At 56.2% G+C, this 23,902-nt stretch overlaps 1 long non-coding RNA gene across 1 annotated transcript; it reads right to left on the reverse strand.

The window, feature by feature from the left end:
- Positions 1–638: 638 nt before the first annotated feature.
- On the reverse strand, positions 639–23,590 carry LOC134425319 (uncharacterized). The gene is made up of 2 exons (XR_010029634.1): positions 23,411–23,590; positions 639–2,343 (listed from the first exon to the last, which is right to left on the reverse strand). It is a non-coding gene; the product is annotated as an uncharacterized LOC134425319 (long non-coding RNA).
- Between the last annotated feature and the right edge of the window lie 312 nt (positions 23,591–23,902).

Raw genomic sequence — 23,902 nt, forward strand, 5'->3', positions numbered from 1 at the left:
GCCCTGTGCCTGTCCCCAGGTAGGGACAGTCTAGTGTGGAACACCAGCCCTTGTCTCCAGGCGTTCCAGCGTGTCTCATGGTGCTGCAGCCCAGACTTGCTCACATTCTGACTTCTCCCCTGTTTCTTGCACTCTCCTCAGGTCATTCTCATGACCAGATTTACAGCTGGTTATACTGGGGGGACTGGAAGGAGCCAAAACCGAGCCCCATGAGACAAACCCAAAGCGCGGACAGATGTTTGTCCTTCCCTATAAGACAGAGTGTGGGAAGGGGTGGGGAAGAAGATGCTGAGATGAGAGAGCAGCTTGGAGCAGTGGTGGCATTCAGGAAAAATGATAAGGAAACCTCTCCTTGCAGCCCTGCAGTTTCAGGGCCCAGATGCTCCAGATGTTTCCTACCCATGCCAGAAAGCAACCATGCTGCAGGGTCTGGAGAGCTCCCAGGATGTCCCAGGCACACACCCAGGCACCTTGGTCAGTCAGAGCTGGCTCAGCCTCCCTGGTCCCATGGGCTGACCCTGCAGGGACAGGGACACTCCTAGCCAAGCTCTGCAATCCATCAACTCCTCCAGTGCAGGGTCACCAAGCTGGGAGTCACAGGTGAAAAGTCACTTCCAGGTATTTGAAATGTCTTTTTCTTTCTATTTTTTTTTTTTTAAGAGCAAATTCCTATTAAAACATAAATAAATAAAGGGAAGAAAAAGACTCAGCAGAGACCAAGTGGTCTTCAGTAGCTGGTGGCTGCTGGTGTTGAGCATCTCCAAAACAACCTGATAACAAATATATCCTCTCAGCAGCAAACCTGCTTTGGCAGATCCCACATCAAATAAAATATGTAGATTTTTCATGAGAAGGTTTATTTTTTTTTTCTTTTGGCTCGTTGCTCTATAAAACACATTTACTCAGTCACATACAAAATACATTTATCCAGTTTCTTTAAAACAAACAAAATAACCTCTCCTCTCCATCTGGCCCCTCTCTCTGCTCCTTTCTAGCCTGGTCTGCTTCCCTATTCCTCGCAATATGGAACATGACAGGGTATTTTCAATGCTATTTTTGTCCGTTGTGTCATAGCTTATATTTAAAATAGCATTTAAATCTGCCAAGTAGTGCGGTGTTTTAAACTGCTGTCAGACTGAATTTCTCCTCCTACATACCACAGATTTCAGCTACGACTTAAAGACAGCTGAGGGAAGCTTTTGAGGAAGGGGGGAGGTGGAGGTGGTTGGGGACCAGATTGTCTGCAGGTGTGAGGACAGTCAAAGGATATTAATAGGGTGAAGGGATGCTGGAGAGGGGACACAGACCCAAAGAGAATCAGGGAAGGTGCATGGGAATGAAATTGCCTTCCCAAAGGAAGATCTTGCTTGGGACAAAAGGATGTGATGGCGGCACCAGGAGGCTGCACCCAGCAGCTGTGGAAATGGGGATGTCTCTGTTCTAAGGGTGAAAAGAGAGACCCCATAAAGGGATGTTTGCTCTGCATTTGGAGTTCACCTTTCAGTCCCAAAAATAGGATCAACTGAGATTTTAGTAAGGGCAGCCCTAAGGCAGGGGAGGAGGTTGTGCTGCCTTGCTTGCATTGGGGTTTATTCCCCCTTTCTTCATCATTTGATTTGTTGGGACTTGACTGACACTGAAAAGCCCTGAGGTGAAGTAGTACAATCATTGTCCATGATCACAGAAAAGGGCCCATTCCCACTCTTTATGCTTTTGGGGATCTAAAAGTCAGCTGGTCCCTTCCTTCCCCACCATGAATAAACATTGCAGAGCTGGCTTGGTTGCAATCATGCTAGAAACACCAGCCAAACCTTCCCCAGGCAAATCCTGAGCCAGCTCAAACATTCACAACCTCTCTGAAATCATCTCCCACTGAAGGAGATGCTCCAGGTATGGATCTTCTCTCCCATTTGAGCCCAAACCACCTTTGTTTCACATGTTCAGTGTCTTCACCCCTTTACTTTAGATGCTGTTGTGTTTCCTTGATTCCCTGTTATCCCTTTCACATTTCCCCTTCTATCCATGGGCACATCCCAGCAGCGAGGTGGGTCCTGAGTGGCACCTGCCACCCTCATTGCTGTGCTCTGCACCTTCCCCAGTGCCCATGGAACCCATGCCAGCTCCTGGTGGCTGCTTGATGCTCCCAGATGTCTGGAGGGATGGGTGTTTCATAAGGTGTCCCCAGCCTGCAGGTGACCCTAGTTTCCAGAGAAGGTTTGGGTTTCTCTCCTGCAGCTGTCCAAGGCTCATTTCTTGCTCCATCTCTGGTGGTGTCTCACCCTCTCCTGGGACACGTGTGCCTGCCATTGAAATCTCCTACCCATCTTCTTCTGTCAACACCACCTAAGAAAGGGACAGATTGAAAATTTAGCAGTGTGTCCTCTGTGTCAATAACTCCCCCTCATCATCTCCTGGGTGGCACAGAGATCTGCTCAGCCATCTTCTCCCTGCTCCACACGCAGGCTTCCTCTCCACCCTCTCCCCCTGCCTGGAGTTTTCCGCTGCTCACCCTTGCTCCCAGAGGGAGAGGTGACCCTTCCCAAAACTCCTTGTCGGTCATGCAGTGCCACAACCCCTGGCACATCCCTGTGCCAGCCCCAAAACCACCTCTGTCACCGTTGCGCCAGGATGGCAGAGGCATCTCTGTCACACCCCTCAGCTTTCTGGGATCCTTTGGGATCGCCTCCTGCCTCCAGTCCCATTCTCCAGCTCAGTTCAGAGCAGGATGAGGCACCGTGAGCGGGGGTGCCTGGCTGGGTTTGGCCATTCATTCCCCCAAAAGCAGGGCTGGGGAAGGGGTACGGCTGGCTCCACCATCACACCGCGGCGCGTTAATCAGCCGCATTAAAATTCCGAGACAGCTCCTGCCAAAGTGGCTGCGCGCCGTGCGAGGTGGCTGGGAAACGCCGGGAGCCGTGACAGGCAGGCGAAGGCAGACAAAGAGCTCGCTCCGTCACTCGGGGTCTGCTCCGGGAGGAGAGAACCAGCACACGCACACACCCCGCTCCCCATCGCCGCACAGCCCGGCCCCTCGGTGCCGCCAGAAAGCCCCAAGCCAGCGGCGTGCGATGGCCAGCGAGCCTGCCCGGGCTCCAGCCCCATCCCTGGGGATGTCCGGGCTGGATGAGCATCCCTGTGAGCCCAGGAGATGGGTGTGACCGCCACACGCGATGGGATGTCTCGGTGGAGGGCACCCCCGGCTGTTCATGCCCCGCATCCCATCCCTGCGTGTGTGTCCTTACAGGGTGCGAGCCCCCAGGGCGAGGCCCCCGGGCCGTGTCCCCTCCGCTTTGGCCGCCAGCTGTAGTAATGCGTTTTGCCACAGGGTGCCACTATGGCAAAGCTGTAAGGCCGCCGAGCCCTCGGCCCCGTTGTGTAAGGAGGATACCTGGCGTTCCCCACGCTGCTCGTGGTTTCCTTCTTCCCCTCCGTTCCTATCTCCTCTCACCCACCCCGCAAGGCAACTGCGGCAAGAGCTCCCCAGATATTCACCCGAAGGGGACAGTGCTGCAGGGTGACCCTGGCACTGCAGGGCAGAGGAGGGGATGCTGCAACTGCTCTGGAGTGTCCCGAGAGTGACACAGTGGACACTGAAGTGTCATGATGGCATTGCTCTGTCTCCACCAGACCTGGCAGGGAGGAGAGATTTTGAAGGCTTTATGGGACCTTGTGCCGTGGCAGCGAGTGAGGGGGATGCTGTGTAACACAGATGTCCAGGGACAATACTCCAACCGTGCTTCTCTCCTGCATTTGGGGTGCTGAGCTCTGGGGATGCAGCTCCTCAACCAAGGGGGTCTGGCTCCATTGCTAGGGAGCAAGCAAAGGGCCTGGCAAGGATACAGCCACTCATCTCCTCCAGCTTTCCTCCAAGGATGGATCCGACCAGCCCTGTCCACCTGCAGCTAGGCCTATGAACTGCCTGAGAGAAAGGGGATTCTGCACCTGGGGCATCCCATCCCATCCCATCCCATCCCATCCCATCCCATCCCATCCCATCCCATCCCATCCCATCCCATCCCATCCCATCCCATCCCATCCCATCCCAAGACACTGTAGGAGTGAGCAGGCTGGGTCCCACACCCCGAGTTTCTCTTTCCCTGGCACACTCCAGACCCTTCTCTGGCTCTCCCCAAAGAAGAGGATGTGCCAGCAGCCAGCTCAGACCTGCACCCACAGCAGCTCCCCGGGAGCCCCACTCTGTAGTCACGGGAGGGGAATGGCACAGCTCATCTAGGGAACGCAGCTGATGAGAGCTAGGCAGGATCAGGCCACGAACCTGAGATTTTTTAGGGTGAGAAGTATTCTGCAAATGGCAGGCAGTGGGATCCTGCGTGCTGCATCCGCCGCGGGCGGAGAGAGAAAGAAGATTCTGTTCTTCCCTCGCTAATAAAGTCTGGCTGAAATGACACAGTATAATCAGTGTTTACCTGAGAGTTTACATATGGTTTGTTGTAATTATAGTTTCAATTCCTGCTTTTGCTTTTTTTTTTTTTATTTTTTTTCCTAACATCTATTTTTCAATCAGTAAAAGTAAATACTATTTTCAGCCCAATGTAATTCTTCCACTCCCATGGCCACAAACACAGCGAGGAGAGCGATTCCATTTGCGCGCTGTGCAATTGAGCAGAGAGAGGAGCCCGGCGGCTGCGGAGCATCAGCGGAGCCACGGCCGAGCGGGGACCTGGGGACATGGGGACGAGCCTCCCCTCCCCACCACGAGTCCCCCAGGGCCTCCACCCCACCTGGCAGGGCTACCTTTGCTGGTAAAAATCAGCACCAGGCCCAGACGTTGCCTCTCATCACATCGGCATCGTTAAAACCCCAAAGCTGCCTGGTCGGAGGCAGTGGGGAAGGGATAAGAGCCATTAGGTGAAGCATCATTTATTTCAGGGCTGGCAAAGCTTTGTTTCCAGCTTGGGGATTGAGTTGGCACTAAAAGAACTGCGATCCCCAAGATTTAATTTCCACCCCCCCCAATTTTTATGTGTGTGATTTATAACAAATCAAGGATGCCGGTGTCAGGTCCCCTTCTTCACCCAACTATTGTCACACACACACACATGCTGATTAAAACCACCCGGCCCCCTCCTTGTCCATCCATCAGCCGCTCTGGGGACAAACTTAGACATCCCACTCCTAGCCCACACCTCCATCCCTGCGTGTTCTGACACCCTGCCTTTACACCAATATCGGATATTAATTTGGTGAGCACATGCCCACCTTTAAATATATATAAATATGCGTATTTATTTATACCATGCACCTAAATCCCTGTAAAAACAATTGGGAGCTTTGTCTCGAGGAAGGATTGGGCATTATTGGGATGCAGAACGAGCACGTTGCCCTAGAGACACACGGAGTGTTCCTGCCTCGGCCACTCCAGTTGAATGTTTGCCGCTCCAGGCGCGGTTTGAACTCGGTGCCAAGGCGGGCAGCTGGGCAAGGCTGTCAGGAAGGGACCCTTCTCCTACCCAGAGGGTCTCAGCCCCTCAGGGTAATCCAGCAGAGGCCAGAAGCCCTGCCTGCACCCCGTCCTCATCATCCTCATTTTGGGGTTAAAAAATAGGCAACGAGGATGTGTCTCCCAGAGCTGTGTCTTTGGCCTCCACTCTCCTACATGTCCTACTCCCCACCAGGAGAATTACTGCAGTTTTTACCACCCTGAGAAAGGGCTTTTTTCATCCTGGATGCACATACTACCCCTGTGAATATCCCTGGGAGCAAAGGGGAATGTTGCAGAGAGGGTTTTGGAAGAGGGCCCTTGTCCCCAAGGCCCAGCAGGGCAGGCAGGGAGTTGGGGCTGGGGCTGATGGGGACAGAGCACCCCATAGCACCCAGGGCTCCCTGGGCCTTTGGAGTGAGGCTACACCAAAAAATTCCCATCCCAAATCACGGGCGGCTGTGCCCGATTTTAATTCAAGAGGTGCTGGTTTGGGTTTTCCAAAATAGGAGGAAGAAGGAGGAATATTCATTGGGTCAAGAAAAGCATCCCTCTCCTGCCACTGCCTGACACTGAAAAGAAAATTAAAACCCAAGTGTTTTTTTAAAAAAATACAATAAAATAAAATTGTTTTATTTCTCACAAGAAAAAAAAATAAAAGCTCTTCTCACCAATCCCAAACATGAATTTATTTTCTTAGTATATTTCTTAAAAGTCTACCACAGCCAACCTTTTTTCCCCCCAAATTAAGAATGAGCTGGTTTAAACTCTCACCCAAAATATTTATTGCAAGGAACAAAGATATTGGAATCGTCTCCAGTGTTGGATTTCAATTCTTCCTTTCAGGCTTTTATCTTTTCAATCCAAATTTCAGTGACAATAATCCGATTTTGATTGACATTAAAATTATTTATTGTCACATTGTAGCTGTTTAATAAATTGTGCCTGCTTTATTTTTTGGCTTATAAATACTGTATCTTTACTACCTTGGTACTTAATTCAAGGGAAGAAACCACTTCTGAAAGCAGGCAGCAATAGTCTTAGCTCAGGCAAGATATAAAAATGCCTCTTTACACACATGAACCTGAGGGAAGAGCTGATTCCACCTTTTTACTAATTTATATATTTTAAGGCTCTCTGGTTTATACTATTTTACTTTATTTTCCAATGGTAAAATATGCCTCTGTGAGCTATGTGTAAAATGAAGATTATTTTAATCTTCTTTCAGATACAGAATAATTATTTGTCAGGAACATTTAAAAAAAACAGGAAAACAATTCATTACACTTTCATGATCTAGATTTGAGAGATTTTTCACCATTCTGGGAGTGAGTTCATAAAAAAAAAAAAAAAAGCAAAAAAAAACAAAGCCAGGCGACATCCATTTCAGAGTGCCATTTAAATCTGGGTCGCGTTGCAAATGATTTTCTTTTTTTTTTTTTTTTTTAATTTCCACAAATTACTGAAAGTTAAAAGAACCATCAGCCCATTTTACTATTAAAAAAAAAAAAAAAAGAGAGAGAGAGAGAGAAAGAGAGAGAGAAAATTAAAAAATAACACGGAAAAATGTATCCCTTGTAGAATAAACCTAAAGCGGCTCCTTTGCAGAAATATTATTTCCCTGAATGAAAAATTTCAAGCCTGTGTCCCACTTTTTTTTTTTTTTTTTTTTTTTTTTTAGCAGGGGGGTCCTGCCTTTTTAAGCTGGATGCCAGGGGGTGCTGAGGGGTGCTGGAGGATGCCCATGCCCCGGGGATGTTCTAGGGACACAGCATCCCATTCTCCTGCCTGCAGCGGGCAGAGAGGCTGTTTGCCCACTGCCTGAATGCCCTGGAAGCCTGTCTGGGGGCAGCCTGCTGGCAGATAAAGGAGGGATCTGCCAGGGGACAGCGGGTTTGTTCCCTATGCCTGTGACTCTGAGAGTCGGGCTGGAGGGGCCAGGACCCCAGCTGGGTTTGTGGGAGCAAGGGAGAGATGCAGGGCAAGGCAGGGAGCAAGGGAGAGATGCAGGATTCAGTGTTGGGGCTCTCCTGTGCCCACTTCCCAGTGCACAGACCCAGTTCTACCCATCAAAACTATCCCAAAGCCCAAATCTACACCTTAAATTTACATGGGATTGGTTCCATTCCATTGCTGATGCTCCTATTTCAGGGCAGTGTTAGGGTCCTGTGGAGACACCCCAGGGAAAAGTGAGGCCTTTCCCACAGGGACACAGGGTGGCCTTGGGGACACAGACACAAGCCCAGTGCCAGAAGGACAGTGGGGCTGCCCTGGGTCTCCCTGCTGATCTTCTGTGCTGCCTCTCCCAGTGCCAGGCGGCCGCAATGGCTCTGGCAGCCACATTTGTTTACGGGCTGAATGTGTATTAAAATGGTTCATTATTTTCCTGACTGGCAGGTTTCCAGGGTCTGTGCTAGTTAATAATTGCTGCCAATTAAACCTTCGCAAAATATGCATTGCAGGGACGGGGATGGGGGGGAAACAACACGCGAGGATTTCTCCCGAGCCCATGGATGGCTCGTGCTGCTGCGGAGGAGCCCCGTGGTGGCTTGGGGACGCGGTGTTGTGTCTGTGCTCTCTGTGGGAACCTTCCAGGGATGGGGCAGCTGAGCCCCCCCCCAAGATGGGGATCCTTGCAGGGCTCTCACTGAAAAGGGATTTGTCTCTTTATGGGGTAAAATTTGCCGCTGATGGAGGGAACAGAGTAGGATCCACCCCAGTGGCCCCCTTGACCTCGCAGGAACCAGCCTGCCCATCCCAAGCGCTGACCTGCCCACTCACCCTGTGGATGGGTGCTCCCAGGGTGGGCAGCCAGGGCTTGGGACATTGATCCAACCCCGGGCATCCCGCTGCAGCCTTCCAGAAGGTTTCTTTTCAAAGGACAGCTCCCTCTTTGCCTGTCTTTCCACTTGTTCCCTTCCGCTGCTGGAACACCCTCTGTCTCTGCAGGCCAGCAGAGCATCGCCTCTGAATTCCACCCCGATCCCAGCTCCAGGCACAGCCTGGAAATAAAGCTTTTCTCAGGGGTGAAACACAAGCAAACCCCCATGTTCCAAAACCCACCTGGGGCTGGGTCTGCCCAGCTCCTTCCACCTGTGACCTCGAGTGTCTTTTACAAGCCATAAAGGCGTGAGCACGTTTGCCGACCACCGATTGAAAAGCAGCCAAAGAACAGGAATAAAGAATCATTATTTAGTGAACGCTCGCCCCACTCTTTGAAGCTGGGAAGCTCGGCAGAAAGGCTGGGTGTTCAGGCAGGCTGTGGCTCTGGGAAGGCTGGGGGGAATGTTTCTCAGATGCTAAAATCGCTCGGAGAGATGCGGGAGCGGGACTGCGTTCGTGGGAAGGACGGCTGACGGGGAACCGCTGCCTTTCAGAAAGGCAAATAATCGCAGCCTAGGTTAGCTCTTCTGTCGAGAGAATAATTGTGCTTCTAAAGGCTCTGATATGATGAGCAGCACTGCTTTGAAATAGAAATAAATACATAAATAAATCAGAGATCTTGGACTGATTAAGGCAATTGCTTCCCTTGCTTTTGCAACCCCTTTGGGTCCTGGTTCCCAGAGCCAATTACATATTTAAAAAGTTTCTCTCTGGAAAAAAAAAAAAAAAAAAAGAGGACTTGCAACTCTAAAATAAAGTTTCTTTGTGGTTGCCTAATGAACAGCAATGGCCAGGACAGTTTACAGTTATTAATTGGTTTTAAATTGCTCCAGCTCTGTCTTGAACCATCTTCTTGAGCTGGCCACATTATATCTGTGCCCTCCTGACTGCCCCACATGGGGTCAGGGCATGCTGGGCACCGCTGGTCTGGGCCCCTTTGTGTGGGTGAGCAGCCAGCTCATCTCCCCATGGCCTCTCCTCCTCCTCCACCCCATGGTCAGTCCTACAAAAACCCCTCAGGATGTGCCGAGTTTCCTCTGCCTCACACAGGGTGCAGACAACGGGGAGGCAAGCCAGGGAGATGCTGAGGGTGCTCAGCCATTACTTTTCCAAATGAATTCACAATTTCTCCAGCTCTCTGCTCTCTCCTGTGTGACTACGAGGGAGATTTGCTTTGCCACCCACTCCCCACTTTATCCCCCACCTTGGCACACTGCAAACCCTTCCTTGCCACCCAAACCTCAGCTTATTTCGAGGCTCCACATGGCCATGACATGTGGGAGCTCGGCAGCCAGCACGAGCCCAAGGACTGCCTAAGCTTCTCTTGGCACACCACACCGAGCACCACCGAGCACCTCCAGGCACCGAGCAGGCAGAGAAAAGGCTCTATTCTTCACCCAAAAAACTCCCAGGGGGGTTAATTCCACAAACAGCTTCCTTGCCATAAGGATAGGTGAAATAAATCTTTCTCCCAGCCCAGGGAAGTGCGGAAACGTCACCCCTAAAGGGAGGATGGGCTGGAGCCATGGGCCTCCTTGAATGTCTTCTCCCTGTAAACATGCATTATTGATAGCAGAAATTATGCTGGATTGGTTTTGGGATGTAAGGAAACGCTGGAGAATATTGATATTTTCCCGAGTTGCTTCCAAACCTATTCTTGGGCTTGAACGTGTTGCGTGTGTCATCTCCAATGAACGGTTTTGAGCTTTAATTCAAAAAATAGCACGATGTTTATAATACTATATAAGGTTTTCTCCTGGCTGTACGCACGGGATTATATATGTGTCGGTGTGTGGGTGCGGATGTGTGTGCAGGGATGTAATGAGACAAACAACTCAATCTGGAGCCGGTGGGGAGGAGGAGCTGCACACGCAGCCCTGAGCAGCGGCTGGTTCCCTTTGGTACCAACTCGGTTTCTTCCCCAGCAGCCGTCAGAGTTGTCTGAACAAACACGTTATCACCGGGACCGATCCGTGGATAAACAGGCAGTGATGTTGTAGGTGCAGGAATACACCTGGGGGTGCGTGGGGAGGTTTGTTCTCCAGCTGTTGAATGCTGGAGATGGGCTGGTGCATGACAAGATGCCAGACGCTTTTCAGCACATCAAATCCGCATCTCAGCACTTTGCAGGGCGCGGAGAGGAAACAGTAATTAAGCGACAGGACTCACACCACTTCCTCGCTGCATCCCTCTCAGCCCCGTGCACGTGTGTGCCAGCGGGCCCCGCTATTCCAGGTGCAGCCTCACCCCTTCTTAAACATCCTGATGGGTTTTTTTTATAATAGATGAATTATTCAGCAGAAAAAGTGTTTCCCCTGTTCCGGGATTTTCCTGCTAACACCTTATTGGTCATTTCTGTTGTTCCCTGCCCAGCTCTACTGGTTTTATAAAATGCTCTGGAATAATACTGGGAATAGCAGCGTGTGGGAAGGAGAAAGGTTTTTATCTGCATGGGGTCTTCCATCTCCAGCTCTGTTTCTATGGATATCTGAGTGGAGTTTATATTTATCTCTCCCGTTTGAGCCGTGTGTGCAACTTTGGAGGAGAAGGAGGAGGCCAAGAGCAGAACCGCCCTGCTGCTTGCTCTGCTGAACCCTGACTCCTTTTGGTCAGCGGTGAGAGCATCACCCAGGTGGTAAAATCAGCCAAAATACCACTAAGGCGAGGGGAAGCTGCAGAAATGCTTGAGCTAAAGCTTAACGCAGCAGCAGGCATTGTGTCCAGCAGGGAAGCGGCCCCTCTGCCACCCCCAGACACCAGTCAGGGATGGCAGGGCAGGAGCATCACTCCTGCTCCCCAGTCGCTCATCCCCAATCCCTCATGCAGCTGCCCTGTAAATGGCCAAATTTCCTGGGAGCAAGGGATTTTCCATCTGTCACAGTGTCCTTTGCTGTCAGGAGGGAAGTCGGCACAGCCCTGGTGCCGGGGGGAGCGCGCCGGGTGCCGGAGCAGGTAGGAGTGGGAAGGCGAGCACATGACTCGGCCTGGCCCCGGCGCACCAGCTCCCAGAGCATTACCATGATGGCTCCATCATTAATTGATCAATCACTGGATGACAGTTAATTAAGTAGAAAATAAAGCTGCTCTGCCCAGCCTGGCATTAGTAGGCAGCGGCATTAAGATTTCTGGAGTACAAGGGGGAAATTAAAAAACAAAGGCACAGCTGGAGGAATAACCCCATCGCCGGTGGCTGGGGGTGGCAGCCTGGCACCATGTTCCCTGGGTCAGGATATGCAGGCAGCCCCTGCACAGCAGCAATGGCCAGTTCGTGGCTTCTCCCCTTCCCATGAAACTGGATTTCACCCTCCAGGCATAACCCCCAGTATCCATGTGCCCCTTTCTCCACAGCTCTGGTGCTGCTGCCCAGGCACTGGCCACTGGCCACCAGACCCTTGCCAGCACAAAAATCTGCAAAGGGGCTTTTCCTTTCCATCCTGTTTTCTCATCTCTCAGTCCTGCCTTGTGAGCTAACCCACAGACAGGGTGGGGAAAGAGAAAGCCAGATAGAAAGCATCCTCCTGCCCCCCGTCTTATGCGTCCGGGATTGTCTTGATATGAAAAATTATGGTTTTTGTTAAAAACTATTACTAATGAGGCGTCTTTCCTGCCCTTAATTGTTGCCAAGGCGATGACCCCAGCCAGCCATCTTTAATTAACTTAGACTAGATCTCCTGAAATGAGTTCCTCGGGTAAATTGCTCACCACAGCTTTCAGGCACGGAGCTGTGTTTGCCAAGGCCACCCGCTCCGGCACGCTGCCACAGCCACCGGCAGAGGTGATGGCACAGCCCGGTGTCCCCACCTCTGCCTCCCCTCGCCACCGCTCGGCAATCCCAAGGCAAATTGGTAGAAATTCTGAATAATATGGGGACGAGAATGGAGTGACTGATGCCTGAGCACAGGGAATGGGATGAATGTGGGCTTCTCCATAAAATGGGAATTCACGCTGGCTGCTGGCTTCTCCCATCGCAGGGGCTGTGGGACCGGCCGCACTGTGGCTGGCACCTCTCCAAGTGAAAATCACATTTCCTGCCTGACAGATAACGTCGGTCAAGAGAATGCCAAGGACAATTCCTGAAAATGCCATAATTGTTTTAATCTGATGGCGGATAAAAGATAATGATGCTAACAATATTTAAACGTAATTATAGTTTCCTGCGGCTGTTGGGCTCTCTGAATCCTCTCCACTCAAGTGGCTTTGTTTACGAGCCGCTCCAATAAGGCAGGGCCCGCTTTCCTGCTCTTCACACCTGCACCTCCATCAAGGCACAGGGTGGACACATGCCAGGGGGCTGGATCTGCTCAGGGACCGGCACTGGCCAACCCTGCAGCCCCTCTGGGTCCTCCTGTTTAGAGCCCACCATCATCCATCCTCTATCTCCTGGGATGTGATGCCTGTCTTGGAAAAGGGACTGGGATAGTTGGACCGTGGCAACCGCCAGAAGAGAGGGATCTGTGTGGGCAGTTTTAGGGACAGGTGGTAGAAGTAAATCCCCCCCATCAGGGTGGGGCAGGCATATGGTGGTTCGTTTCTACCAGTCACCCATGTAAGGGCTGTGACCCCTTATAGCCCCCAGATCGCATCCCAAATTCCTCTCCAGGGTGAACTCCCCCGTATCGACATAAACAACAAAGCAGGACAAAGGGAATTTCCAGGAATGGTTTGCTGATGATAAACAAATAAAAAACACCAAAGGTGGGTGTCTGGGGGCTTGCAATCTGCAGGAGAAGAGAATGGAAGGAGAAGAAAATGGTATGAACCCCTACACTGAAGACCTTCCTGCACTGGATAGCGTTACCATCCTCTCACAGAAAATCTCCCAGTCCTATGGGGGCCTGGATGCCCTGGTTGCAAAACAGCTTGATCGAGTGCACAGAAACAGGCAGTGAGAAAAGATGGGTTTGAGGGGAGGCTTTTAGAAGAAGCTAAATATGAAATGGCTATTTCAGTAGCTGTAGTTTAGCCTCCTGTGTGAATCGGTCTTTGTAAATAGGAATGGAGGATAGCCAACTTCCCCAAAAGGGCTCTACGGGGGGTCCGGAAAACCACAACGTCCTGAGTTTAATGGGGAAAACAGATAGAAATGGCAACAAAGAATGGGGAGAAACAGCAATAAACCTGATTGTTTGGTAAATAAGGCTGAGCCTGTTGCCGAGAAGGGAAGTTTGAAAAGCAGCTGGGGAATGAATAACCGGTTAAAAGTTAGGAGACAAAGTGGCATAACAAACCCGAGGGGTTCCCAGCTCAGAGCAGCCAGTGCCGGAGCCCCGCAGCAGAGAGGAGTGTGAGCCTTCAGAAGTGCCAGGAGCAGGGAGGAAGTAGCAACAGAACAACATCCACTGCAGCTCCAGTGTAAGACCTGGCATTGTGTGGAGGGCTATGGGAAGGAACTCATCGTGCTAATGAACTTGGCCTTCAAGTGGAGGAGGAAATCAGTGTTGAGCACAGAGAAAATAAATCCATCACCTACATGGCCAGGAAACAGCTACATCCATGGAGGAAGAGCACTCCAAGACATGGGTATTGAAAAGATTAACCTGGGCACTGGCAAGAGCCATGTCAGGAATGACTCAGGATAGACCAGAGAAGAGGGCAGGATAGGTGAGGAGCAGGCTCACCCTGTGCCATGTGGGTCACTGCCTCACTGAGGGCATCCCACAGGGCAGGGCGAGGAGGCATCTTGGGGTTGGGCAATAGCTGCAGTCTGAGGAGGAATTAAATAGAGTCCAGCCTGCAGAAAGAGGGGCTCGGATGTCCAGCTGGATGCCTGGCACAGGAAGCTGCTTTTGCATCCACCCAGGGTGCTGCAGCCACCAAAAATTTGGAAAGGTTGGAAAAGTAATTGGAGAGAGAAAAGAGCTCCCTGGATGCTGGAAAGGCAATGAACGAGCTGGGGCTGAGGGCTCTGCAGAAAGTAGGGCAAGAGCGGGCAAGAGCAGGCAAGAAAGTGTCCCCTCCCTGTCACCGTCCTGTGCCCTGGGCTGGCCTGGGACACCTCTGGGGAGGGAGGGAGTCATCTCCAGAGCTGACATTGGTTTGGGAGTGGCCCGGGGTCCTACACTTGTCCCTGCAGCATCTCTACCCTCCAGAGCCAGGCACGAACCTCGGTAGGGAACCTCTTTCCTACAGCATCAGGAAGGATCTCCTCCCTCCCAAAACGCACCTCCAGGTTTCCCAGCGTGTCCCCCCACCCCGCCGGGACGGATTGTCACCAGTTCCCCCATTCTCCGTAGAAATCCACGCGAGACACACAGACACAGCTCTTTACACCACACCCATCACAACGATGAGTGCCCACCCTTTTCGCCCCTGCAAGGACCCAGACGCCAGTGGCAGGGGTGGATCCCGGGCGAGTCCGGGCACTGCTCTCTGCCAGTCCCGCAACCCACGGCCATGAACCCGGGGCCGTGCCCACGCGTGGCCGGCGCGGCGCGTCTCCACGGGCTCGGCGCAGCCCCGATGGGGCGCGTTGACATCTGTAACCAAACTCCGGCTCCGGCAAAGGCAGGGCTGCCCGGCCAGGCGGAAAATTAACACTGACATTGAGTTTAATTAAACAAAACAACCAGGCTGCGAGCTGGAGCGGGGACGTGGCAGCAGCTGGAGGAGCCGGGCTGGGCGCGGTTCGGGACCCGCACCCGCCGCCGCCCCGCCGGGACGAGCCGACATCGGCCTCTCGGAGCCCCGCATGGCTCGGGAAACCGAAGCCGGATGGGCGGCCCGGCTTCCCAGCCGAGCCTGGCGGCCAGGGCCGGCAAACAGCGTTTTCCTCCCCCGTTTTGCCCGTCTCTTTACAAAAAGACGCGCGGGGCGCAGCACGACGGCGGAGGCCCACGCGTGTCCTGCCCCAGAGTGGAGCAGGACGGGTGCCCGGCGGTGTGGGGTGCGGAGCGGAGGCGAGGGACGCTCCAAGGAGCGGATTTCGTTGAGTGGGATTTGGGGAGATGCTGACCGACCGACAGCCACCCCATCACCGGCTGCGGCCCCGCGCCTGTCCCCGGCCCTAAACACAAACGGTGGGAAACGTCTGATCCGGGCAGGGAGAGCCCGGCAGAGCCTTTCCCGGCCAGCTGCTCCCCGGCGGGCACCAGTCGCACCAGTATCACTAGTGGCACTGGCGCTTGCCGTGCCCGGGCAGCGGAGCTCCGGGCAGCGCCGGCAGAGGCGAAGCCGTGCCCGGAGGGGCCGTGGTTTTACCCCGCTCGGCTCCGAGATCGGTCGTACGGGGCAGCGCCGTCCTGCCCGTTGCCCTCTGCCCGCTGCCCGCCGCGGCTCGCCCCGCAAATTCCTCCGCGAAGAGCTGAAAATAGCGCGCAGCCCAGCGCAAGGCGAGCACGGGGCGGCCTCCTCCGGCCCCCGACAGCCGCCGCGCTGGTGTCCGTGTTTGGGGCTGTTTCTGCCTGAACCCCCCACAGCTCTCTGCCCCACTCCGGGAGCTCCTTCCAGCATCAGACACCTTCGTGCCCTATCCAGCCCTCTGCGTTCGGGTCCTGGAAGCTGAGGGCTGATCCCTTTGCCGTCGGCCTCCTCCTCCCAGCTCCCATCCCATAGCTTTGCGGCTTTTAGTCTGGTCATTTTATTTTATTTTATTTTATTTTATTTCACTTTTTTTTTTTTTTCTGGGGGGGAGGGAGGGCGTGTGAAATGTCGGCTTTGAAGGATATTTGTAATAACATAACCAGCAAAATGAATGTCATATTTTTGCTCCAATGAATTGGATTTCCTGAAATATTGTCTCCGTAATGATGCCTTTAGGCTCCTCTGGATTAGATAACTCTCCAACCACATCAAGAAGGCTAATTATCCCAAAGCCACTTTCCACATCTATTTCACACACCTATGTGTGTCTATATTCCGGGACGCGGTGCTCTCCCGGCCCGGCCCGGCTCCGCTCGCGGCAGGGGACGCGCCCCCCGTGTCCCCGCGCCCGCGGGAGCCCCGTCGAGCGAGCAGCCGTGACGACACCAAGCCCGACCGCCCCGCCAGCCAATCCGCGAGCCCCGAGCGCGCCCGTCAGCCCGCGCTGACCAATGAGGGGCGGGCGGCGCGCCCCGGCGGGATCCCCTCGACGGCTCGAGGCTCCCGGGGGGCGCTCCGGGACCCCCCCCCACACACACACACACACACACCGGCCGCGCTGGGGCCGCTCTCCCGGTACACAGAGCGGCGACACCGACACCGCGGGGCCGTGGGGACAGGGCGGCGCCGGGTGCCGCGGCTGTCCCGTGGGATTGGGCCACGCTGCCGCAAGGGCGGGTGTGCGAGGGGGCGAGACCCTCGCAGAGGGGTGGAGGCTCTAAGAGCAGAGCCCCAGACAAAGGATGAGCGTTGTCCCGGTCCCAGCGAAACCGCAGCGCTCCGGGGGTGCGGGCGAGGCCACCCCCGCACACTCGCGGGCGGAGCCCACGCGTGGGTGCCCCCGCCGCCTCCCACCGCCCTGCCCTGCCCTGCCCCGCCCGGCGCGGCTCTGTGTCCCGGCTCTTTGCTTGGGCCGGGGAGTCTGTACTTCGGGATTATTCAGCTCCTGCAAGTTTTTTGTTAGGCGGCCCTGAAAGGCCTCAAAGGCTGGGAACACCATTCTAATTACGGGGAAGCACAGCTTATTTAGAAGATAAAAAGAGACTTGTAGTCTCATAACAGCTTCTTATATCCGTCAAATAAGGATCTCTAATGACGGGGTGAGAGCCAGTGAATGCCTAAAACAAACTAAAAAAAAGGAGTGAAAATAAAGCAGCCAGGGGCTTAAGATATATTAAATTACCCTGATTAGGAATTTAGGCCGTGGCTCGAGTCTGCTGGAGAGGCTGGCGAGGGGGGGGGACGGAAAGTGCTGCTATTCATTTCTGGGGAGAGGGGTCAGTAGGTCGGAGGAGTTCACAGGGCCTGGCTCTATTCTTATGCTAACAGAGAATACAAGCGCTGGCCTGGAAAATAGAAATGAATTTGCAATAATCCGAGCCCCTCTGTTTGCAAGGCGAGCGGCTCTATAGCTAATTGCAGCCCGGCCTCCCCCGCCTCGCTGCGGACAGTTGTAACGATGCATGGGAGATTAGAGCCCGAGGGGCTTGGGGGGGTGGATTTAAGCCGTCTTCCCCCTCCCTCCCCTCTGCCCGACGGTGAAATATTCCGGGGCAGGCGCTGGTGTTTGGGCTGGCTCTGCTCGGAAGGGAGCGGGGCCAGGCAACTTCTTGAACTTCCCCGCAGCCGCGCAGGGGAGCGGCCGACGGGCAGAGCGCTGTGCCGGGGGGTGGGGAGGGGGGGTCGGCTCTGCGCGGCCCCGGGCACGGCGGGGGCGGGAGAGGGGGAAGGCAGCGCAGGTCCCGCAGACGGGGGGACCCCCATTGAGCTGCCGGTGACAAGCAGTAAATCGGGGAAGAATAGCGCATGGAAACGCGCCGTCGGGGCCGCTGGCCGGCCCTACAGCTGCCGGCCCGTCTCGCCGCCGTGAGAGCCACCGTCTCCTCGGTGGCATTCCCGTGCACCGACGCCTCCCGCCCCGCACCCGAGCAGTCCCTCCCCGCAGCACAGGGGTCCCACCCGCGCCCCGCGGGGCTCCGCCGCCCCCCGCCCCGGGCCCGTCCCGTCGGCGGCTCGGCGGGCTCGGCGGCCCCGGAGAGTTTCAGGACCCTGGACAGGGGCGGGGCCGCCGTCGGGGCGCGGCGCCTCCAGGTCCCCTCGCATCCTCCGGCCACGTCCCGGCGGGCCGAGGGAGGAGCGGTCCTCCCTGGACCGGCCCGGTCTGGGGCTCTCCCCTCCTTTTCCCCATGTTACCGGGCTGGGATCGCCCGCCGCAGCCTCGGGGCCGTACCGTGGGGACGGGCCGCGGTTTGGCACCGGTGGAAGCCCGCTCGAACACAAACACACCCGCCGGGAATCGTGCGCGGGAATCGTGGGTGGGGGACGCCAGTGCAGCCCGGGGCTGATTTAATGACTATCGAGCGGCTCGGGCAGCCTCCGCCGCCCCCGTCGGCATGCGGGCTGCTCCCGGGGCTGGGGACGGTGCGGACTCCCCGCCGTGCCCCGACGGTGAAACGGGGTGCCACGGACCCGGGGTCGCCCTGCCCGGTGCCAGCGACAAAGAGCCGGCCCTGCAGCCAGAAATAGAGCCCAGTTTCGTTAACCGCGCTCCCCTCTCCTCCCCGCCCGCGGCTGCCCCAAAGCGGAGGCAGAGATGCCCCGGGTGAGGGCTGTGCCTGGGATGGGCGGCATGAGATGGTGACAGCCCGGACCGACACCGGGACCGGCTCCGCGGAGCCGGGCCGGACTCTGAGCCCCGCACAGCCCTGGCAGCAATCCTGACGAGCGCTGCCAACTTTGCCCGGCAGCTCAGGGCTGTCCCTGCCGTCCTGATCCTGCAGGAATCGGGCACAGGGGGATGGAGAGCGGGTTCGGGGGCTGCTACGGGCCGGGGCCGGGATTGCCGGGGCCGCCCCAGCGGCCGCAGGTCTCAAGGTCTCCATAAATCACTTTTCCAGACTCGTGGAATTCTCTTACTCGAGACTGAAATTAAAAGGATGATTTCCGTGAGTGGCACACGCCGGACAGAGTCATCCCCGCTCGGCATTGTCCGTGCCACGGGGCTTCTCCCAGAACCTTCGCTTAACACTTTTGTCGTTTTAAAAGGCAGAAACTCCGAATTTTATCTGGAGTCCTCTTCTGAAAGGCTGCTAAAGCTTAAGAAAATTATATTTCAGGTTTATTTGAAAAAAAAAAAAAAAAACAACCTCCAAACTTAAAAAAACCCACTACACACAAAACAAACCATATACATAATAATAATAAAAATTATTATTATAATAAAAATACTACTAATACCAAAACATCGGGGTTTCTAATTTACAATTGTATACTTAGTCAATGAAAAAAGAGGCAGCATTATTTGTAATCATAATCTATTAACTGAGTTTGGGAGGAATTTTCAGCAAAAAAAAATTCATTACGGGAATGCTCTGTGAATTTTCGCTCTCCCGAGGACATACGGGCAAAGGACATACTCGGGGTTTTAAAAATTGTGTTAGAAAACAAATTCGCCGGCGCTTTTATCTCCTCTGTGATGGGACACGAAGATGAGCCAGGGCGATTTAATTTCTCAACGCCTGCCGGAGTTGGGGTTCTCCCCTCCCCAAAACACTGCCCGGTCCGGCCCCACGTCCTCTCCCCGCCTTGTCATTCCCGGCCAGAAATAAACCACCGGGGTGGAGAAAAGCTGGCTTGTTTGCTAGAATAAAAATCGGGCTTATTTACAAGATTTTTTTTTAATATCGTGTTTATTTGGAGGAATTAAAAGCGTGTTCCTCTGCAAAAATAAAAATCGGGTGTACTTGCGGGACCAAAAATCCGGTTTCTTTGCAGAGGGAGGAGCCGCTGCTCGGGGAGGTGTGGGACGGGGGGCTGTGCCGTGTCTCGGGGGCACGCAGAAGAAAAGGGGGTGCCTTGCCAGCCCGGTGCCCCCTAAATGGGGCTGGGGTTCATTCCCCAGCGGGTCCCCCCGGGGCCCCGCGCCCAGCCCCGCAGCCGCGGCTCCAGGGCATCTCCTCGCTCTGTCCCCGCAGATGTGCGGGAATTTGGGGGGCAGAGAGTGGCACACAAAGGTGCCCGGGAGGTGCCCTCCTTTTCCCGCTGAGGTTGAATTGCCCCTCGGATGCGTTTTCCTCGCTCCGCGGCCCGTGGCACGCTGTCTGCCTGCCCTCCTGGCAAGGACGGCAGAGCTGTTCCCCCTTCAACGAAAACCCGGAGCGGTGACGGCGGGGCCCTGCGCGGTGCCAGCCTGGCCGCAGCACGGCGGGCACGGAGGGGAAGCGCGGCCGGGAGGGATCCCGCACCTCATCCCTTCCCCCGCACCCCCCTGGCCGTGGGTGCGGTGCTCGCCCGCGGGAGAAACGCTGCGGAAGGGTGCCCGGAGTGTGTGTGCCAACACCCTGAGCTCTGGGGCACACACGCGTGTGCGGGACACGCTCCTACACCCGCGGATGGTGACACACCCACCCGAGCGGGGACACGCGTGCGGTGCGGGGTTGCCACACGCGTGTGCGGGCACGCACGGGGCGGCACTCGCGGGGGTCGCGGTCACAGCCGCGTCCTCAGACGGACACAGCCCCCAGGTTGGCGCCCGTCTTTTGCAAACGCGCTCCCTGCCCGGCCGCTGCCCGGCTCCGGCAGCCGCGGGGATCCCCTAGCCCGGGTACCCATTCCCCTGCACCTTCCCGCCCCAAATTCCTCGGCTTTGTCACTCCCTTTCCCCACTCCACCCAACCCACTCAATTAAGGGCGGTGGCGGGAGCGGGGCTGCAAGAGGCGGCGGCCGAGGGCTCCCCGCCCGCCTCCTTCCCTGCACAAGGTGAAAGAACACGAAAAAAAGGTGAAAACACAGAAAGAGCCCCAAAAAGAGCCGCTTCCCGAGGTTCGGCTTTATTTATCCCTGCCTATCCTTGTGCCTTACAGCCCCGGGCGGGCTGGACGAGCCGGGTGCCCGGCGGGACAGCCGCGGTGCTGGCTCGGAGGGCCGGGGGGGTGCCAGGGGGTGATGGGGTGGCAGTGCCCGCGGCGGGGGGCGCGGGGAGCCGCAGGTGCTGCTGGCGGGAGAGACCCGCAATGGCTGTTTGGGTGTTGCATTAAAGCACGCTGCAGTGCGCACACTGCGGCCCCTCCCCCCACAATCTGCCTGTATGCTAATGACATGCAAAGAGACTCATTTGCATGTTTATCTCTGTCAATGGGCAAGCGTGGCGGGCGCGGTAATACGTTTCCCACCGTGGCGTGGAGGCCTCCCCAGCCCCCTCCCCGCGCCCCTCACCGCCCCGCCGGGCCCGGGAGGGTCGGGCAGGGCTCGGCTCCGGCCCCACCGCCCAGCCCTGGCACCGAGGCAGGTACTGCCACAAAATGGCTGCCGGGGGGGCCTGCAGCCTCCCGAGCACCCACCTCTGCCCCCCAGCAGTGCCCGGCCCCTCCGCGCCCCCACCCCGCAAAGCCACCTCCGGATTTTGTGCTTAAGCAGCCAATCGGGGGCGCGGTACCCTTCCCCCCTCCTTCTCTCCTTTCTCCCTTCATCCCTCCTTTCTCCCTCCATCCCTCCTTTTCCATCCTCCATTCCTCCTTCTTCCCCTCCATCCCTCATTTTCCACCCTACATTCCTCCTTCTCCCACTCTATATTCTTCCTTCTCCCGTCTCCATCCATTTCTTTATCCCACCTCTATCCCTCCTTTTACACCCATCATCCCTCCTTTTCTACCCTTCATCCCTCCTTTTCCACCTTCCATTTCTTTTCTACCCTTTATCCCTCCTTCTCCCCTTCCATCCTTTCATTTTCCTTCTCCCTTTCCTTTCTTCCATCCTCTCCTTCAACTCTCCATTCCTTTTACCATCCCTCCTTTTTCCCCCACTTTGTCCCGCTTTCCCCAAACCCAGACCCCAGTCTCCACTGTTTCCATGCACGGGGATATTTTTGATTTCCCACCGACCAGGGGAAAATCTTTTCCATCCTTCCAAAGGGTTCCGACTTTCGCCTCGGCTGCTGAGCCCCCGACAGTTTGTGACCTCTGTGGGTCGGCCGGCACCGTGTGCGGTCTGCGGTGGGTGCAGAGCCGCGGGTGGGTGCCCCGAGGGGCTCGCCCCTGGTTCCTCTGCTGAGGGGGGCGAGAGGTGTCCCCAGGCACGGGTGGGGAGAAGCAGCCGTGCGTACATTCACGCGTGCTGGCCCACGGAAAGGACTGGCAGTGGAGGCACTGGTGCGAGTGTGGGGTTTTGAAATAGCCACCAAAAAAAAAAAAAAAAAAAAAAAAGGCAAAAAAAGCGCGGCCTCTCCCACGGCGCCGGGTGCGCCCACGCCGCTATTTTCAAACCCGCACGTGAGAGAGAAGGGATGTTTTATGTTTTGCGGAGCAGGGAATGCTCTGTCCCCGCTCTCCGAGCGAGGCTGCGGCCACCCCAGCGCACCCTCGGCGGGGACAGCACAGCGCGACCTCCCCACACCCCGGGGGCTTCGGGGACGACTCCCGCCTGCAATGCAATACAGCCTTCTATGCGCTCCACTCCATACATAAATAAAGAACACGTATGTCCTCATGTTCCGCTATGGTTTATGGCGCCGTGTTATCCCACACGGTGCTGCGTGACGCGATGCGACGTGACAGCGCCCGGCCCTGGGCACGGCACGGCCCCGCCGGGGTCCCCGGGCCCGCCCCGCGGCGCTGGGAAGGGCGCCCGCGTCCCTGCGCTGGCCTCGACGGCGGCGTTCGGGGGATCCCCTCCGGTCTCCCCACCCGTTATCCCTCCTCCTCCTCCCTGTCCCTTCTCAGCCTCTTATCCCCTCCTTTCTTTTCGCGCTCTCCCAAACCTCGCTCGCTTCCCCGGTGAAGGTGTGTTCGCTCCTTGCATCGGTTATCTCTATTTTAGCCCCGGGAGGTGGAGGGGCATGCGTGTTTACCCTCCCCTCCTTCACCAGAAATTATCTTAGAAAAAAAATAAATCAGCCGAAAACCTAAATCTGCCCGGGGCCCCCAGACTCGCCCTGTCCCGACCAGTTTATCCCAGCACTACCCAGGCACAGGAAAGGGGTTTATTTGTGGGGTCAGTCAGCACGCTGTGGCCTCCCCTGCCCCTGTCATCACACCGGCGCACAGGGAGGTGTGACCCGCCTGGGATGGCGCCGCTGACCCTCGGCGAGGGCTTCGCCCCAAGCCCCGTCGCGGAGGGCAGCGGCTCCGGGGGTGTCGGTGCTGCGGAGCCCGGGGGGTTCCGGCCCTCAAAGGCCCCCCAGCCCCGCGCTCCGCTCCCCGGGTGGGTGTTCCCCTCCCGAGGGGGGCGGAGAGAGGCAGGCCGGGGCAGAGGCAGGTTTGGGAAGGCCGCCTCCCCTGGCTTTCCGACTGCCCCCGCCAGGCAGCGTCCCCGCCGCACCCGGCCGGGGGTGGGTCCGCACGGCCGGGGGAGGCCGGCTCGGAGCGTGCCCCGGGCAGGGCCGGTTTTGCCAGGAGTATGTGGTAGCCCCTACAGAGAGACACCCTCCCATCACTCCCCGAAAGCTGCTGTGTCATCACGCCCCGAAGCAGAGGCAGCCCCCCAAAAGCGAACGGGGGGGTGTGTTCCCTTACCTGAGCGCTAGCCCGGGGGAGCCACGCGGAGCGGGGGTTCTGGGTTCGGCTCGCGTTCTCCTGCCGTGTCCCGCAGCAGAAACTCCCTCCGGCCGGGGCCGGGGTCGGTGCGGGGGAGCCGGGCTGGGCCGGGGGGACCCCGCGGCCGGGGAGAGCCGCACACCCCGGGCCGTGTTTATATGTAGAAAGAAGGGTAATTTGAGTGCTTATACCAAGAACCGGGGTTGTTAAGTTTGCAGGCAGACAGCTAAACGGTGCCAAGTGCGGGCAGGGAGGGGGGTGCGGGGGGGAGGCTGGGGGTGTGTAAGAAATAAAGAGCAATTGTCAGAAGCGAACAAAAGGCGGAGGATGGAAAGGAGCTGGGAATCCCAGGGCAGAGCCCCTCGGCGTGGACTTGAACTTGGGCTTTGACACCGTCTGCCAGGCGGAGAGCGGCTTCGGGCCGGGCGAGGCGGGCTGCGGGGGGAGCGACAACAGCCCCGGCAACGCAGA

The sequence above is a fragment of the Melospiza melodia genome, chromosome 15 (genome assembly GCF_035770615.1).
Source record: "Melospiza melodia melodia isolate bMelMel2 chromosome 15, bMelMel2.pri, whole genome shotgun sequence".
NCBI classification, from domain to species: Eukaryota; Metazoa; Chordata; class Aves; order Passeriformes; family Passerellidae; genus Melospiza; species Melospiza melodia.